This window comes from Danio rerio, chromosome 6 (genome assembly GCF_052040795.2).
Source record: "Danio rerio strain M-AB ecotype USA chromosome 6, GRCz13ab, whole genome shotgun sequence".
NCBI lineage: Eukaryota > Metazoa > Chordata > Actinopteri > Cypriniformes > Danionidae > Danio > Danio rerio.
This window is the reverse complement of record NC_141026.1, coordinates 48,312,916-48,331,266: the sequence shown is the minus strand read 5'-3', so window position 1 is coordinate 48,331,266 and position 18,351 is coordinate 48,312,916. Positions and strand designations below refer to the sequence as shown.

The 18,351-nt window shown below is 36.6% G+C and overlaps 1 long non-coding RNA gene across 1 annotated transcript in view; it reads left to right on the top strand.

Moving 5' to 3' along the window:
* LOC147836463 (uncharacterized) overlaps positions 1 to 18,351 on the top strand; it is a 92,795-nt gene that overhangs the window by 3,425 nt on the left and 71,019 nt on the right. Inside the window, exon 2 of the long non-coding RNA XR_015494146.1 lies at positions 2,282 to 2,344. This is a non-coding gene — a long non-coding RNA (uncharacterized LOC147836463). The remainder of the gene's footprint in view (positions 1 to 2,281; positions 2,345 to 18,351) is intronic.

Below are 18,351 nucleotides of genomic sequence, written 5' to 3'. Positions count from 1 at the left end.
ATATATTTTATATTTATACAAATTGGAGCGTGCCATTTTATTTGTTAGACATTGCTAAAGTGTTTTGAGCAGCTTTTAACATGTTAGCATTTAGCATGTGGTTGGCAGGGTGTTCTGGTTGCTAGGGAGTGCTTATGAGAATATGGACCTTATTCTGCAATGCGAAGGTGTGATTTTTTATTTTGCGATGGATATAGAACTTTTGATTCAGTCGCCTATGGGAGAAATGAATAATAAACGTGCTCTGCGATCAAGTGTGTTCATGAATATACAGAAAATGTAAAATAATATAGTAAGAAAATATCAGTTCGCAACATCAAACAGCTTAACAAGTTGTTTCTAACATCTTGAAATCAATGGAAGTGATTGAGATCGGAAGACTTGAGCCAAAAAGATTCCAATGATTGCGCCCAATGGTATGCGAAGAATAAGGTCAGTAGCATAAAGGCAAAGAAATCATGTTACAATAGCAGTTGATTTTAGTCATATTTGTGGAAAAACGCAGAAGCACACAATATAAACTGATGCTAATCACAACAGAAAAAGCAGACCATTTGATAGTAATATCTTTTGAAAAACATCTCACAGACAATCAGAATAAAATTGACTAACATGTATATACCTTTATAAACACTCTGTGTGTATAAGAAGCTAATGATATTCATTCCATCTTTAATCATTAGTAGTGTGAGTGCTTATAGCAGGGGTGCCCAAACCCTGTCCTTATGGGCTGGTGTCCTGGAGAGTTTAGCTCCAACTTGCTTCAAATTAAATCTGCAATGAGGTTTCTAGTACTGCACATCTAAAAGCTTGATTAGCTGGTTCAGGTGTGTCTAATTAGGGTTGGAACTAAACTCTGCAGGACACTGACAAGACAGGACAGAGTTTGGGCACCCCTGGCTTATAGTGAGTGTTTATATATTATACAGTAAAACAGTATTTCTCAATCACGTTCCTGGAGGGCCACCAGCTCTGCACATTTTCCATGTCTCTTTAAGCAAACACACCTAATTCAGATCATCAGCTCATTAGCAGAGACTGAGGGTGCTTTTAAATTTGGTTCAATTGCCTGGACCGTACCTAAGTTCAGTTGTCCCCCTTGCTACAGATTTGTTTTCACAGTGTCTTTTTTTTTTTCCTTCTGAACACCAGTGCACTTACGTCGTCATTCTGCTTTACTGAATCTTTTGGTTTTGGACATACAGAAAGCGACTCACATCTATCTGCCGCAAAAATATTATGTGCATTCAGAACATCACACAGTGTCTGCAGAAGCTGTTTTTGGATAAGACAAGCAGACATTATCACTGTGTTTGCCCTGGCTCAGTCCCGCTTGCATCAAATGTGATCCACAGACACACAGACAAATTAACTTTATAAAAAACAATAGTTTGTCATACAGTTGGCGGTTCACTTCCTTTATGTGATACGATTGCATTCATACCAGAAGTGAACCGGACCAGAGTTCACATGAACCGTATCCCAGATCACCTCTTTCAGGCGGACTCGGGTACGGTTCACGGGTGTGCACCCAAGTTCAGAAGACACATTCACACTAGCTAAATGTACCGTACTCTATGCATGGGCCGGTAATAGATTCTGATGGTATGATAATCTTGGATAGAAATATCCCGGTTCCATGGTATTGTGATTACTGCTCTAAAATATTCTTTTTAAATGTCTGGGTGAAAAACAGAAAATGTTTTCCCTTCGAGAACAATATATATATTTTTTTTTGAAAGATTTAAAATATTTTGGAGCAGTAAACATGTGAAGCAAAATAATGAAAATGAATCATTGACTTCTGCTGTCTTCATTAGTTTCAAAAACACAAATTTCTTTACATTTTATGTAATTCTATCCAAACCGTGGTATACCTTGAAAACTTATCGTCCCATGCCTACCGTACTCTGATGTTAAACGAACCCGTGTGCGAACCAAAAGGGCTACTGTGAAAGCACCCTGAAAGACCTGTAACAGGTGCGATACACAAAGGAGACATCTAAAACATCCAGTGTGGGTGGTCCTCCGGTAACATGGTTGAGAAATGCTGCAGTAAATCAATAGAGATCAATGGGAATCTGTCGTGGTCACAATGAAGACAAGGATGGTTATCTCTTTTCATCAATTTATTCAAACACACAGTGGATAGATCAACAGGAGAAGCAGGTAAGTGATATTCTTGGATGGAGAGCAGATAGAGTGTTGTTCACAATGTAAACAAGGATCTTCATTTAACCATCTGAGTATAAAGTCACTTCCCTTAATTGTGCATTCACAGGTTTAGGAGAAACGTCCATAGGAGAAGGGGAACATCCATGAAAGAAGTTGAGCCTGGGTGAAGGTAAGGTGAACCATCTGACATCGATTACAGCCAATCGGGGAGGCTTTATAGGGAGGTGATTGATGATGCAGATGTGTGGAATTAGTACTCAGGTAAGAGTGCTCGGGTGTGATGAGAGGTGGCAGGAGAAGGGAAGCGATGAATAGAGCTGAGGGAGTAAGATGTTGAGAGAGATGATGTTTGTTTTTGTGAAAAGTGGGTTCATTACATAGGTTTCTGTTCATTTTATACTGTTCAAACCGTATATTGCAGGGTGACCAATCGTATTCCTGGAGATCTACCTTCCTGCAGATTTCGGTTGCATCCCATATCAAACACACCAGCCTGTAATTATCAAGTGCTGTTCAGGTTCAGTTTAATTGATTCAGGTGTGTTTGATCAGGGTTGGAGCTGAACTTTGCTGGAAGGTAGATCTCCAGGAACAGGATTGAGCAGCCCTGGTATATTGTATTGGCCTCACACCACCCTACCCCTAAACCCAACCATCACAGGAGACTGTGTACAACTTTACTCTCTGATTAAACTCATCCTGTGTGATTTATAAGCTTTTTGAGAAATGAGGACGTCACCAATGTCCTCATATTTCACCTCCTGATATGTCACAAAAACACGTACACACACAAAAATCATTCAAGAATTTATTCTGCATAAATTCTGTGATTTTAAAAATCCATTGCTATTCTCTCTTGAATTGATTGTAAGCTTAGTTTGTAACAGTAGGTGGCGCTCTTGGATTGTTTTTAATCCTACAGTAAAATACTTATCAGGAAGAGTGCTTGTGTGTCATGTATGTGCGCTTTTCACTTACATTCACTTAAACATTCTCTAACATCATTAATGATTATTTTAGGTTTCAGTGGTATTTGAAAGGAATTGGATGCAAGCAGTGTACGACTGTTTGTGAAGTATACAGCGCCATCTGCTGTTGAAAAATAAATTCAGAATCGATTCAAGAGAGAACAACAATGCATTTTGAAAATCTCAGAATGGATGCAGAAATGACTTCTCGAATGAAGTTAGCAACTAACAAAAGCTAATAATAAAATAATAAGCCTACATGATTTTTTCTATATAGCAGCACTATAACAAGGTACATTCTTTCTTCATTAATAAATACAAATTTTCTCAAATATTACTTTGGAGAAGACTCAAAATCTTTGGTAACCTTGAAGAAGTTTATTTAGTTTGAGGAAATGCTGTACCTGGAGCGAATATGCAGTGGAGTATAATTCTCTGGATTGCTTCTGTGTTTGCGTGGTCTGGCAAGCACAGAAAATCAATAAACAGCTTCCACTTCAGTTTACAGTCATTTAGTATAGACATTATGTTTGTTTGTGTTCATTAGATGCATTAAAATCTTGTCAGGTTTTAACTATATGTGATGTCAGCATTGCTGTGGGTAATAATGGAACACAGAGTCTGATCCTGGCACAAAAATCGGTGTGTTGTATGAAAATACGCTCTTCAAAATGAGGCTGATGCTGTAGAAGAGCTTATTTTTTACTAGATGGAATTGAAAGATTTTGTGGATTAAGGCTGAACAATATATCATTTGAACATCGATATCGCAATGTGTATATCCACAATTGTCAGATCGCAGGATTAGGTTTTTATCATTCATTCATTCATTCATTCATTCATTCATTCATTCATTCATTCATTCATTCATTCATTTTCTTTTCGGCTTAGTCCCTTTATTAATCAGGGGTGTCCACAGTGGAATGAACTGCCAACTTATCCAGCAAATGTTTTACGCAGTGGATGCCCTTCCAGTTACAACCCATCACTGGGAAACATCCACACACTCATTCACACTCATTCACTATGGACAATTTTAGCTTACCGAATTCACCTATAGCGCATGTCTTTGGACTTGTGGGGGAAACTGGAGCACCTGGAGGAGACCCACGCCAACACGGGGAGAACATGCAAACTCCACACAGAAAGGCCAACTGACCTAGCCGAGTCTTTAACCAGCAACCTTCTTGCTGTGAGGTGATCGTGCAACCCACTGCGCCACAGTGATGCCCTTATATCTTTATTATATTATTGTATTATTGATCTTGTATATTATTGTACAATATCATTTATACACATGCCAACACTCCCGTTTTTCCCGGGAGTCTCCCGTATTTCAGACCCATCTCCCCACCCTCTCGTTTTGATATTTCTTCCGGAAAACTCCTGTAATTTCACCCTCTCCAACGGTCCTCAGCTTTTTGGTAGTCTATAACACTCCCGGTTTGTTGACTTTGGTTAAAATCTGTTCGCAACGGCTGTCCGAAACCCAGTGCATAGTACAGTTACTTAGCTGTGTTATTCAGACACATTAGCCTTCTGTGGATGTTAAAAAAGTTATTCTAGGAGCTACTAATGCCAATAAAAAAAATACATATTTTTATGCTTTCTTGGAGAATGATAAGCAATGCACTTAAAAAAAAAAAACATATCTTGTAATTTTATTGATAGGTTGATAGATTTTTTTTGTATTTGTATTGGCAGTTTTGTATTTGTTAAATACAACTTAAACACTTAAAAGGAGCATTACCGCCATGAGTTGCACCACCACGGATTAAGAACGTGTTTTTTAGGTATAACCACAGTTTTCCACCAGGAGGCACAAAGGGATAGGATGCGAATGGACAGAAATTTACAGTAGCTGTAAAAACCCTGCTACTTGTAAATGAAGATGAAATAATGAAACAAAGCATTATAATTCCTTCGTTACTCATTAAAAACTTTATTTTTAATTCTTTATTTTAAAAGCTTTATTATTATTGTAAACTTGTTAGGTGAGCTACGGATTCATTTTGGAAAGTAATATTATATTATATTATATCATATTATATTATATTATATTATATTATTATTTTATTTATATTATATATAAATAAAAGAACTAAAATGAAAGTACAAACATACATACACCAATAAGTAGGCTTAAGTAGTGTTGGGTCAGTAGACGATGCCATCGTCCATCGCCGAAGGCTGATAAACATCATGATGCTGAGCCGGCATCACGATTCTTCGCAGTGCACGTCGGACTGTTTATCAAGTATGTATCGCCGGATTGCTTCTCACTATAGTTGTTAAACGTGATATTTAATTAATTTTGTCTCTATCTAATGACTCTTGGGTCTTTTAAATCTATCAGGTAACGTCACAGCGTCAGTACACTGCTTTGGTCTTTTACTTTAAGGCTTGTACTTAATAATTTTAGCAAAAACCTCAGACACTGTTGGTTGGTTCCAATGACTGTAAAAAATATGGACGACGCGACAGCCCTTTTTCCCATTGAACGCCTTGAGGGCAAAACCCCTGCTTGACGGGCACAAACTGTCGCAAAAGACTGCTGAAATTGGAGCCAGACATGCGCAGAAGGATTGTCTGATGGAGCCAGAGGAGGAGCCGCGAAAATGAGCAGAGTCGAGCTTCCAATCAAACGCTTTATGTAAAATCAACTACGCCCCCCGAACTTCTCAGCATGCGTTTGCTGTCATATCAACACAAATGGATGTAATAACGTTAACAAATATGAGGGTTTTATATATTCAATCGCGCCAGCTCCAGGCCGCAGCGCATAACTTACTCGCGGCGTCGCAGGCTGATTCCGGCTCGCATGCGGCAGCGCCTGTTCGCTCGGCCGCCGCATCTGGCTCGATTGACTCGGGCTGGAATTGGGTAGTGAGTCCAGGCATCCGGAGTAGGTCCAGCAGAGGTAACATTAGTCAGTCTGAGCTCTAAGAGATAAGTCTCCGGCAGGCGAGAATCTAGCCGGAACTGTGTTTTGCTATCTGGGTGGCTAGGCGTGTATCAGCAAACTAATAAAGCCCGAAAAAAGCCCTGAACTTAGCGAATAAACAGTGTTCCACCAGGATCATGTATGTCAGAAACTATAGTTTACTGCTGAACTCATTTTGTCATGGTAAAATAACACAGAAATCGAATAATAACATTTCAGTCTACTTCAGTCTCCTGCCGAAGCTCAGACGCCGCGCTTTGAGAAACTGTCAATCACAGCTGTCAATCACGATGACACGCCCAGCATTAAATTACTGCTAAAAACAAACTGTTTACAAAAACGAAGATCTGCACCTATTTCAGCACAATAACCAGTGCCTTAATCGACCAGAACTATCTTTCGGGACATTTTATTGCAAGTGTAATATTTTTTTTTATTTGGGCTCAAGTCTCCTTCCTTAACACGGAGGAGGCGGGCTTTATGACTTGTACTGCAGCCAGCCCCCAGGGGGCGATCTAACGGCCGAAACCTTCACTCAAACGTAGGCTTGCGGCACACTTGGTTGGTTTCTGTTAGTTGTGCACTTTTTTAACCAACCAAGTTTGTCGACGCCATTATAGCAATCACTCTCCTTATTCGTGCCAGATGATGCCATCGCCCATCGCGATGTTTTACATTAGACATTGTACAATGCCAAATTGGTCGACATCGCCCAACCCTATGTCTAAATAAATAAATAAAGCTGTGTTTGAGCCTAAATATAGAGAGATGTACAGAGTCTGTTAAAAGTGATAGGACTAAGTCAATAAATAAGCTTTTTCTTTTACAGTTTTCATTTACATTTTCGTATTTAAATAGAAATGCCTTCATCTATATATTTGTATAAGAATTTACTCTGAATTGGGAAGAAGTTTAGATGAAAGCTGCCTGACGGTTGTCACAGTAACCCTGTGTGGAAGATTATTTTTGTATAAGTATTAATGGCCTCTATAAAGTTCAGAATTATAAATATATGAGCAAGGAAAGGCAGAGTAAATAGAGTTTGCAACTGAGATTTCACCTCATAGTAGCATCCTAAAATAGCTCTCATCCTTTTGAGTCAAAAACTAGAACTACGACTATGTTTCTCCACTTCAGAAGAATATGATGTATTATTGAACGCGGTACATGAAATCCGCAGTAGGCACTTGAATTTGCTCACGCAACAGTTCTTGGAAACACAGAAACAGTGGCACGATATTTTAGACAAAAGCAGGATTTCATATAAGGATCCAGGATTCCAGGATTTTAATTCCATATAAACTGTTGAATAGTAAACAAAAAGAATTTACCAGTTATTATGGTGGCTTGAGAAAGGCAACGTACTGTTATACTACATAAACTTAATATTCTTCTTTTTCTTCTTCTTTGTGACCTCATAACTTTCCGCCAGACTGTCATTCAGACTTAAGTTTGGACTCAATTAACTCAAACTACCAATCTGCCAATCACTGATCTCCTTTCAATTTACTAGCCACACCCTATCAACCACTTACGAAAATTTAGCAACTGTCCCATAGACTTTCATTATAAAAAAAACTGTCATTGACTTTACAATGGGCATACTAACAATATTCTGATCCATACTAGAAACATACTAACAAACATACTAATCATACTCGCAACATGCTAATTCATACTAAATGCATGCTAACTAAATGCTAGTTTTTTCTAGAAACATACTAGCAACATGATAATTCATATTAAAACCATGCTAATAACATGCTAATTTATGCTACAAATGTGATACATACTCTTACTCATAATACCTTAACAACGACCTAGCAACACCTTAGCAACCGCGTAGCAACACCTTAGCAAACGCTTTAGCAACTGCCTAGCAACCACTTAGAACACCCTAGCAACCACCTAGCAACACCTTAACAATGGCCTAGAACACCTTAGCAACCGCCTAACAACACCATAGGGCTTACTCACACTATGTACAGGTGCCTTGAACCGGGCCAAAGCACGCTTGTCCCCTGTTGGCTCGCACTCACATTACATTCGGGCCTGGGCACGCTTACCTCATCGATGATGCACTGTTCAGTAGAGAAGCGCTCTCGCTCAGCACAGTGGAGATTTCTTCAGTTATATCGTTTAAGTCGTTCGATATGCGGTGACAGAATCAGATATGGCTAACAGATCAACCACTTTTGACGCTCATAAACAATCATAAAGTCCTCATGCTGCAGGAATTAAGAGGTTTGCTGAAGGTGCAGCTGTCATGCAGAGAGGGGTTTGCATCTTTAATAAACTACGACAGTTTGTGTTCATTGAACGGTAAGAATGATTAATAAATCCATATGAAACAGTCCAGTTAAAGTCGCGTCTTGTCTTCAGTTTCGGGCCCAGGCGCGTTTTGCACTCACACTACAAGCGCACTTCGCCAAAGGCCAAGTGAACCGCACTCTGGCACACCTCTTCCAACTTTAATTATTTAAACTTTTAAAATACTTTAAACTTTCTGACAAGACTTTCTTAAGCCACCATAAAGTTTGTCTATGAACTTTACTTTTCTAGATTAGTTTAAAAAACCATAGAAATAACTCATGAAAATGATCAAAAGTTTATTCTTCACCCCACAAACTTCTGACAATTCATCTTTTCTGTTTTAAAATACCAATGCAAGCACAGAAAATGCAAATAGACTAGACTACTTATTATGGGATAAAACGCCAGTCATCAGAAAATGTACTATAGCGCATAAATGTAGCAAAATATTGTTCTTTATTAATAGGCCACTAAATATAGGATTCATTTTGTTCGTTTTCCGAAATGGGACAGGAAAGGTCGGCGAAAAACCAATACGTGGAAGAGGACATTAATCACAGATTTCTCAAGGAGAATTAAACTGACCTTTTGGCAGGCCAGGAACACACTGAAAGTCTGCCTCACTCCAATGAAATATGCTGCAGTAACAAACACAGCTCTCACTGTTCTCTCAGAGGGGACGTAAATGCTGGAATTTACTCAAGGAGATTGTCATACAGTGTTTTAACAATATGATTGACCCCAATTTGCCAATGCACTGGGGAATGAGAGAATTATATTCATTTTTCATGTTGTCTTTCTAAGTGTTTGCGAGTAGCAACATAGAAGTAGTTTTTCAGTAGAAAGACAGTGCCTATGTGCTGTTGTCAGGACCATGCTATCTTAGTGTCATTTCTATTTTAGCTAGCCATATATATATATATATATATATATATATATATATATATATATATATATATATATATATATATATATATATATATATATATATATATATATATACTTATACTTACTGGCCACTTTATTAGGTTCACCTGTCCAACTGCTTGTTAATGCAAATTTCTAATCAGCCAATCACATGGCAGCAACTCAATAAATCAAGGCATGAAGACATGCTGGTCAAGATGATCTGCTGCAGTTCAAACCGAGCATCAGAATGGGGAAGAAGGTGATTTAAGTGACTTTGAACATGACATAGTTGCTGGTGCCAGATGACCTGGTCTGAGTATTTCAGAAACTGCTGATTTACTGAGATTTTCATGCACAACCATCTCTAGGGTTTACAGAGAGGTGTCTGAAAAAGAGAGAATATCCGGTGAGTAGCAGTTCTGTGGGTGTAAATGCCTTGTTGATGCCACACTGGGTGCCACTTCTGTCAGTTAACAGGAAACTGAGGCTACAATTGTATAGGCTCACCAAAATTGCACAATAGAAGATTGAGAAAACATTGCCTGGTCTGATGAGTCTTGATTCCTGCTGTGACATTCGGATGGTAAGGACAGAATTTGGCATCAACAGCATGAAAGTGCTTTTATTCCAGCCAAAATAAATCAAATAAGACTTTCTCCAGGAGAAAAAAAAACATTATCAGACATTCTGTGAAAACTTCCTTGCTCTGTTAAACATCATTTACTGTATGAAATTTAAAAAAAAAAAAATTTCAAAGGGGAGCTAATGATTCTGACTTCAACTGTATATCTATATCCAACCCCCACAGAAATATCAATCAAACGCAGATTCGCCAAATCGAAATTCTTTTGAAATGCCCAATTCTTTAAATTGCTTTAGTTGTGTGACCTGGGTGTTTAGTAACACTTCGGAGCAGTGTTTCGAATCATCTGTTCTTCAGGATCTCGACAGTTTTAAAACATTTTCTTTTGCTTTAATATAATATATTAAATATTAATATAATAATTTTGCTGTAATATTGCACAGTCATAAAAATATCTGTAATTATGTGACCTTGTATAGTGTATTACATTTAACTATGAATTGTCATTGTGAAACCAAGGATGCCAATGTAGATCTTTTATTTTTAACAGTAAAAATCTCCTATTAGGCTTAAATTAAAAGTACCAAACTCATGTGGCCTTGGTAACTGATGGAAAAGTCAATGACACATAGCACTTTTTTCTCTTCCTCCAGTTTTTTTAAGTGCCAATAAGCGAGGGAGGAAAAAAAAGTGAGCGGAATGTTTTGTAAGTTGTGTGAAATAGGATTTGAGTTTGCTGGAGGCTTGTATCATATCTCTGTGCTCGTCCACCTTAATTAAGCAGGCCGGCAAGTCCATCACTCTAATTCTCTTCCGTTCTTTGCCTCGCTTTCACTCCGAGCTCCCCGTTGCCGAGCTCATCTTAAACAAGCAGCCGAATCTGTCTCTCTCACTCGCTTTTCTCTCATATAGCGATGACTAATCCCTCTGTCTGGAGCCTCAGGCTTTTGCGACGGCACCCGCTCACATACTGACCTTTTCCCGCTGCCGTGGATTACTGTACACTTTTAGATTACTGTACAAAACAGAGGAGTAAGAGAGTGCCGACTGCTCAAGGACCTTTGGCTTTGCAGTTAATGAGTTCTGTTTGTGTTCTCACTGTAAGTCGGTGATAGAATATAGAGGTGAAGAAGTAAACAAAACATTTGCGAGATGCCAAAAACTCAGGTGAAGTTTTTGGAGAGTTGGATGGTGCGTTTAATTATTTATCTCTTAAAACTTGAATGGGAAGACCTCCTTGCAGTTGGATTGTACAAAGTACAGACAGTAAAATGCAAAAAAAAAAGTTTGAAAGTGTTGGTGCTGTTGCTAAAGTAATAGTTGGTGCTAGGAAGGTGAATTTTCTAGGTTTGACTGCCAAGGTAAGCAAAAACCAATACAAAATGTATATGGTGCAATAAAAGTCACTTTGATTTAGAGTGTGTATCGAAGCCATACAAACATATGCTGGCTAAAAAACTTTGAAAATCTGTAAGTATACTTTAAAAAAATAGCAGAAATCACTCAGTCAGAATTATTAGCCCTCTTGAATTGTTAATCCCCCTGTATTTGCTTTTCCCCATTTTCTGTTTAACGGGAGATTTTTTTCAACACATTTCTAAACAAAATTGTTTTAATAACTTATTTCCAATTAACTAATTTCTTTTATCTTTGCCATGATGACAGTAAATACTATTTTACTAGATATTTTAGAGATACTGGTATTCAGCTTAATTTGCACTTTAAAGGCTTAACTAGGTTAATTAGGCAAGTTAGGGTAATTAGGGCAAATTTTTGTATAATGATAGTTTGTTCTGTAGACTATCAAGATATATATATATATATATATATATATATATATATATATATATATATATATATATATATATATATATATATATATATATATATATATATATATATATATATATATATATATATATATATATTGCTTAAAGGGGCTAATAATTCTGTCCTTAAAATGGTTATAAAAATAGAAAATTAAAAAATATATACAAAATAAAACAAATAAGACTTTCAACAGAAGACAAAAATATTATAGGTACTGTGAATAATTCTTTGCTCTGTTAACATAATTTGGTAAATATTTGAAAAAGAAAAAGTTAATAATAAGAATTATTATTAAATAATAATAATAGTTTTATAATAAATAAAAAATAATTTTGACTTCAACTATATATACAGTTAATAACTGTAAATTTACTTTTTCCAGAATTTCCTGCATGACACTTTACTTTTTTTTTGCTTTTTGTTGAAATTACTATGATTCTTTTCAGTTTTTTTCCCCATCAGTTATTTACATAAGAGTTTTATGTTACAGCTAATGTTAATGAATGATGTTTATTGCAATGCTTTAATTTATGTCAAGTACCATATTGTTGTTTCGTAGATTGAATGACACCTTCTACTATACTAGTATATATCACTGCTTGCTGGAAAAGTGTAGGTAAGGACAAATTAAATAGCTTAAATCAGGGAGTGTCCAAACTCAGTCCTGGAGGGCCAGTGTCCTGCCGAGTTTAGCTCCAACTTGCTTCAACACACCTGCAAGGAAGTTTCTAGTATGTCTAGTAAGCTTGATTAGCTGGTTCAGGTGTGTTTGATTAGGGTTGGAGCTAAACTCTCTACACCGGCCCTCCAAGACCGAGTTTGGACACCCCTAGCTTAATTGTATCCTAAAGTGTAAGAAAACAGATATTTTAAACTAATGTCAGTTTAGTTGTCTCGTTTCTTATAATATCTGATGCATTTTGCATCTGAATAATCTAAAAGGGTTATTCATAAAGTTTATAAAGTGAGTAATTATTAACTGTATTTTATGTTTTCTATGATCCATGATGCTTTATGCAATTTATGGAAATAACTTCCATTAAACTAATTAAAACAGAACTTGAATAACCACAAAAGCTGGATATTGCACAGAAATGCTAAATATCACTGTAGCAATATGTGATTATATTACAGTACACATTGTGTTAAACATAAATCTGCTTTTTTCCTCCAGATGAACATTTTATAGAAACATTCTAGCGAACACTGATAAAAAGCATCAGAGGGGAAGAGGAGGGAAAGTTTTAAAGCATCTCTGTAAAAACAAACTTAGAAAAGGAGTGAGGATTTGGGGAGAAAAAGGAGAGATTTGTAGTGCATTCTTGTGAAATATTAATACAATATATTGTTAAAGTGGGAGAAGCAGCAGACCACAAAAAATACAGTATTGTTTTTTTTTTCATGTTATAGTAGCTACAGTAGAATACAAAGAAAAATAATTAGGAGGAAAAGAAAGCGGAAGACTGAAAATAGCCATCAGTGTTTTTGTTATAGTGTTATGTTATTAAACATAATAAATGAAGGAAAATGTACAGCTCATTCAATCAAACTGACAGGTTAGTATTATTAGTAGCACAATCACACGAGTAAAGGCAACTATTTTACATGTTGTCAAAAAGTGGCTAATTCATACAAACGCATGCTATTTTAAAAAGAAGGAGTTTACTCAAACCCACCACTAAACCCAACCATCATTGGGAGATGATCAGATCATAAAGAAATATACAAATGAGGTCATACTAATAGCCACTGAATGTAAAAAAAGAAACTAACTGCGTTGAGATCGCATTAGCCAATAGATCTCTCATATATCTGCTTATAGACAGATCAGCTGATAGACGCATGATGAACATGTGAACACAATGACCAATCAGCTGTGTTTAAAGTCATGTAAACTGGAAGTTGCTAATACGTTTATTTTCACACTACGTACACAGCCATACCACCCTGCAGCTCAAGATCAGTTACTCACTGAAGTTAAGCAGGGTTGAGCCTGGTTAGTACCTGGATGGGAGACCACATGGGAAAACCAGGTTGCTGTTGGAAGTGGTGTTAGTGAGGCTAGCAGGGGGTGCTCAATGTGTGCTCTGTGTGAGTCCCAATGCCCCAGTATAGTGAAGGGGATGCTATTCTGTCAGTGAGCATTGTGTTTTGGGTGGGACCTTAAACTGAGGTTCTAACTCTCTGTGGTCATTAAAAACCTCATGGCACTTCTCGTAAAGACTACAGGTGTAACCCTGGTGTACTGGCCAAATTCTTTCTGTCAGCCCATCATGGCCTCCTAACCCATCATGGCCTCCTAATCATCCCCATTCACTGAATTGGCTCTATCACTGTCTCTCCACCAATAGCTGGTGTGTGGTGAGCGCACTGGCACCATTGTCCTGTGGCTGCCATCCTATCATCAAAGTGGATGTTGCACACTGGTGGTGGTGGAGAGACCCCCCCCCCCCCTCTCGTGATTGTAAAGCGCTTTGGGTGTATGGCCATACACAATAAATGCGCTATATAAATACAAAAAATATATATTTTTACATTATTTCAGTATTTTGATCCTCTTCCAACTGAAACTATGTTGAGTAGACGGCGGGGCTTTCTTTTTGCACATCATTCTCTCATAGCAAACTCTTTGATTGAAGATTGCCAAAACTATTTTCTTTTTTAGAATAATTTCATTAATTAAATGTTTACCTAAAGCAGGGGTGTCCTTCAGATTTTAACTCCAATTTGCCTCAACACACCTGCAGGGATGTTTCTAGAAAGCTTAGTAAGAGCTTGATTAGCCAGCCCAGGTGGGTGTGATTGGGTTGGAACTAAACTTTGCAGGACACCAGCCCTCCAGGACAGAGTTTGAGGCCCCCTGACCTAAAGCAGTGCGCGCTGGCAAAATAAAAACATTGGAATTTTTGATTTCAAACAGACTTTAAGAACTTGCTTAACAGGGCAAAAGTGTTAAGTTTTGATTGGTTGATATTTTTGATAAGTCTGTTTCTTTGGAAAGTATGATTGGATTGCACTTAGACATCTGCTTTAAAGAAATGGATTATAATTCTTTTTCATTATTAAAAAACTTAAATTGTCACAGAATGGAAATATCGTCATAGTGTGATTTTTATTTAGTGATTTTTATTTTTATCTCACATTTTTAAAATATAGCAAAATTTTTGCTCAAATCTGTGGTGGAAACCACAGATTTGACTACACGTGCTTAAACAATGTGATTATTTCCAAAAATCATAGTAAGAACTTAATTACGAAAAGAATGATACAAGCAAACCTCTTCACTCTTTCATAATTTGGATTAATTGTTAAAAATGTAGTTATTTTTACCCTATTTTTTTACGTTCTTCACATAACTGCTGTTTACTGTTTTAATCTTCCTTCATCAAACACATTTTATTTGTAAAAGCGCAGAAAAATAGGAGCAAAGAAAACAGGATTCCTTAGTTATCATTTACTCAATGGTTGGATGATTGTGTTCACCTGTGCCTGGTTTGGTTACTCATTACCTCCCATTTAGTTCAGTTTGCTGGTTGTTGTTGTGATTTATTGTTGCTTTGTTTTGTGTCTGCTGTTTTTCCATTTGCCATAGTACTTTGTTTAGTTTGCTCCATATTGAATAAAGATTGACAGCTTTGACAGATCCTTCTTCAACACAACACTCCCTGTTGACACCATTAACCATCCCTTTAAAGTTGTGCTCTTGTAAATGTACCTGTAATGTAAAAGTCATCAGATTTTCCATTCTGAACCATGCTTTTCCAAGGGAAGTGTTAGGATGACTCCCATTAAAAACAGTCATTAGAGCGCGCCTCTCTCTCTTAGATCATTTATCTAAGCAGCACACATGATGGATACACCGGCTCTCTTAGCCATGATGCATGTTTCTGACCTCTAAAGGATTACATTATCAATAAGAGTTATCTGCCGTGAGGCAAGCAGTTCAGAGCACTGCAAGCTGTAGATCTCATGAATAACTTGTTTGCAACTTAAGCACTCAGCTGGAACTCAAGCTGTGTGAAGTTCTCCTACATACAACTAATGCTGGGTGCACCTGATTTACACACAGCCATGTTTCATACTGTACGTGTTTGGTTTGGACAGAAAATATACAATTTTCCCAGTACTTTGTTGTGGCTGCAATGTTATCAGCTGCGTAAAACACATGGTGGAATAGTTGGTGGTTCATTCCACTGTGGTTACCCCTGATAAATAAGGGACTAAGCCGAAGAAAATCCAAGATAGAGAAAATGTAAGATCCAAATATAACAAGACTAATCAATTAAGTTAACTTATCAAATTTAAAGGGCACCTATTTTACTGCTTTTACAATATGTAAGATACACATTTGGGGTCTCCAGAATGTGTTTTTAATGTTTCAGCTCAAAATACACATGAGATTAGTTATTATCGCCTCCAGAATCTGCCAATTTTGTGGTTTACAACTGTTTTTGTAGCTTGTGGCTTTAAATGCAAATGAGCTGCTTCTCCCCGCCCACCTCTCCCATGTGCGTGTCTGCTTCTGTGTTACATCAGATGAACAAGTCAGTAGCTATGTTTCCATCACCTATTTTTATGCACATTTTGGATGTAAGAAACACATAAGAAACTGTTGATAGAAATGCCAAGATGCGCATACATTTCTATGCTCATATGCACATAAAAAATATATGGGCATAAGGATATACTTTATATTTAATAAGAAAAGATGTGCATAAACTATGATGGAAACACACCGAACTAATTACAGTATATACATTAAAAGAGGTCATGTGATATAGTTGTAGAACATCATAGATTATAAAAATGTGTATGAATGGACAAACCAGCAGAGTGAGCACATTGTAAAACATTTGAAATGTTGTTTTGGTCATTCTAAAATTCTGAAACCGTTTCAGTATTAGTGTTATTATATTGTTAATTACCTCCAGAACTGTCTACAGTGTCTGTGCTCCAAATTTGACGCCTTCAAAGGCCACCGTGCAATTATTGCCTGTCCAACATTTGTCTTTTGAGGTCTATCATTTACTAAATAAAGAAAAGATTCGCAGAGCTTTTCCTACAGCAGCAGTGTATGTTTTTACTTTTAATATTTGGTGCCAGTTAATCAGGAAGGGACGATTGTGTTGTCTTTAACTAATTGGATGGAAATGCTGCTTTATTCGCACATCTTTTATGCGATATTCCAGTTTTGAGCATAAAGTTAATTAGCATTTTTGGATTGAAGCATAGCTAGTGATAGAGACAGACACAAATGATGCTGAAATACAGCTCATTAGTCAAATTACCAAGTAAGTTTATTTCATGTATTTGTGGTGGAGTTTATTCAAGCCTTTCTGATATGATGAGTCACACACACACACACACAAATGACAACACCCCATGCGGCCATGGTGATTATAACGGTAAAAATTACATAGAGATTTTTCTCTCTTTGTTACAAACATCCTCTGTTTTAAAAACGTTATAGACTAATAAAAATCACAGAGTTGTAACAAATAATTTATTTACAAAAAAAATGTTTTGTAAACGTGTGTATACATATGTTATTATAGAAGCATAGCGTCTGTCAATCAATTCGGTGAGCAAGGAAAACCACACTCCTATGTTACATTGCGGTGGGCTTCAAAATCACTAAGATTTGGATCCTATTCTAACGTCAGGAAATTTTAATAAAAGAGACTTGTGCATATATCACTCCACTTTGACAGTGTACACACTATACCTACACACAGTTCTGTCCAAACAGCTTACAAAGGTTGATTTTCATCATAGGTGCCCTTTAGGTGAATTCAACATAAAACAATAAAGTTGTCCCAAATAAAATCTTAAAAGTTGTGTTGTTTTAGTTTAAATAATTTTAAATATTTTAAATTTTAAATGTAAAATTACATTTTAAATAAGTAGTTTGAACAAGCAGCACAGAAACTATAAGATGAAGAAGATACTGTTTAAGATCTGTTTTTTCGGTAATTTATTTGAGCTATTTTGTTTATGTAATATTATTTCTTTATTTATTTACGTGGATTGGTATTGAATCTTTGCCCACGCTGTTGTTTGAAGAAGTGGCGAGGTGTAATTACTGTTTATGCACGAGGTAAATAAAGCCAGCTCTAAATGCCATTTGAAGGCCACTGTTGATTGTTCGTGCAATTGCTACAAAATTGGGCCGAAGCAAAACATTTAGTCAGAGAAAATGTGCTGATAGCTATTATGTGTTCTTCATTAATTGACGATGAGAAGAATATTGTGTCTAAAAGGCATGGATTTTTTGTTCATCACACAGCTAATATTTAGCTCTGCAGAAATGTTCTTTGTGTTGCAGTTACAGAGGCAAAACAGGCATTTTGGTTGAACGAAAATCTACATGACTTTCACTAAAGGATGCCAGGTTTCAGAATTTGAACTGATTACTTCCTAATCATTGTATTTTGTGTATTTATGTAGTATTAACTTGCTACAGTTACTTATTACAGTCTTCAGTTTGGAACAAACAGGAGACTCGAAGCATTTAAAAGGTCATGTTAAATACTGAACATCATGATGTAAATGTGAAAAATATCTTGTGTATATATATATATATATATATATATATATATATATATATATATATATATATATATATATATA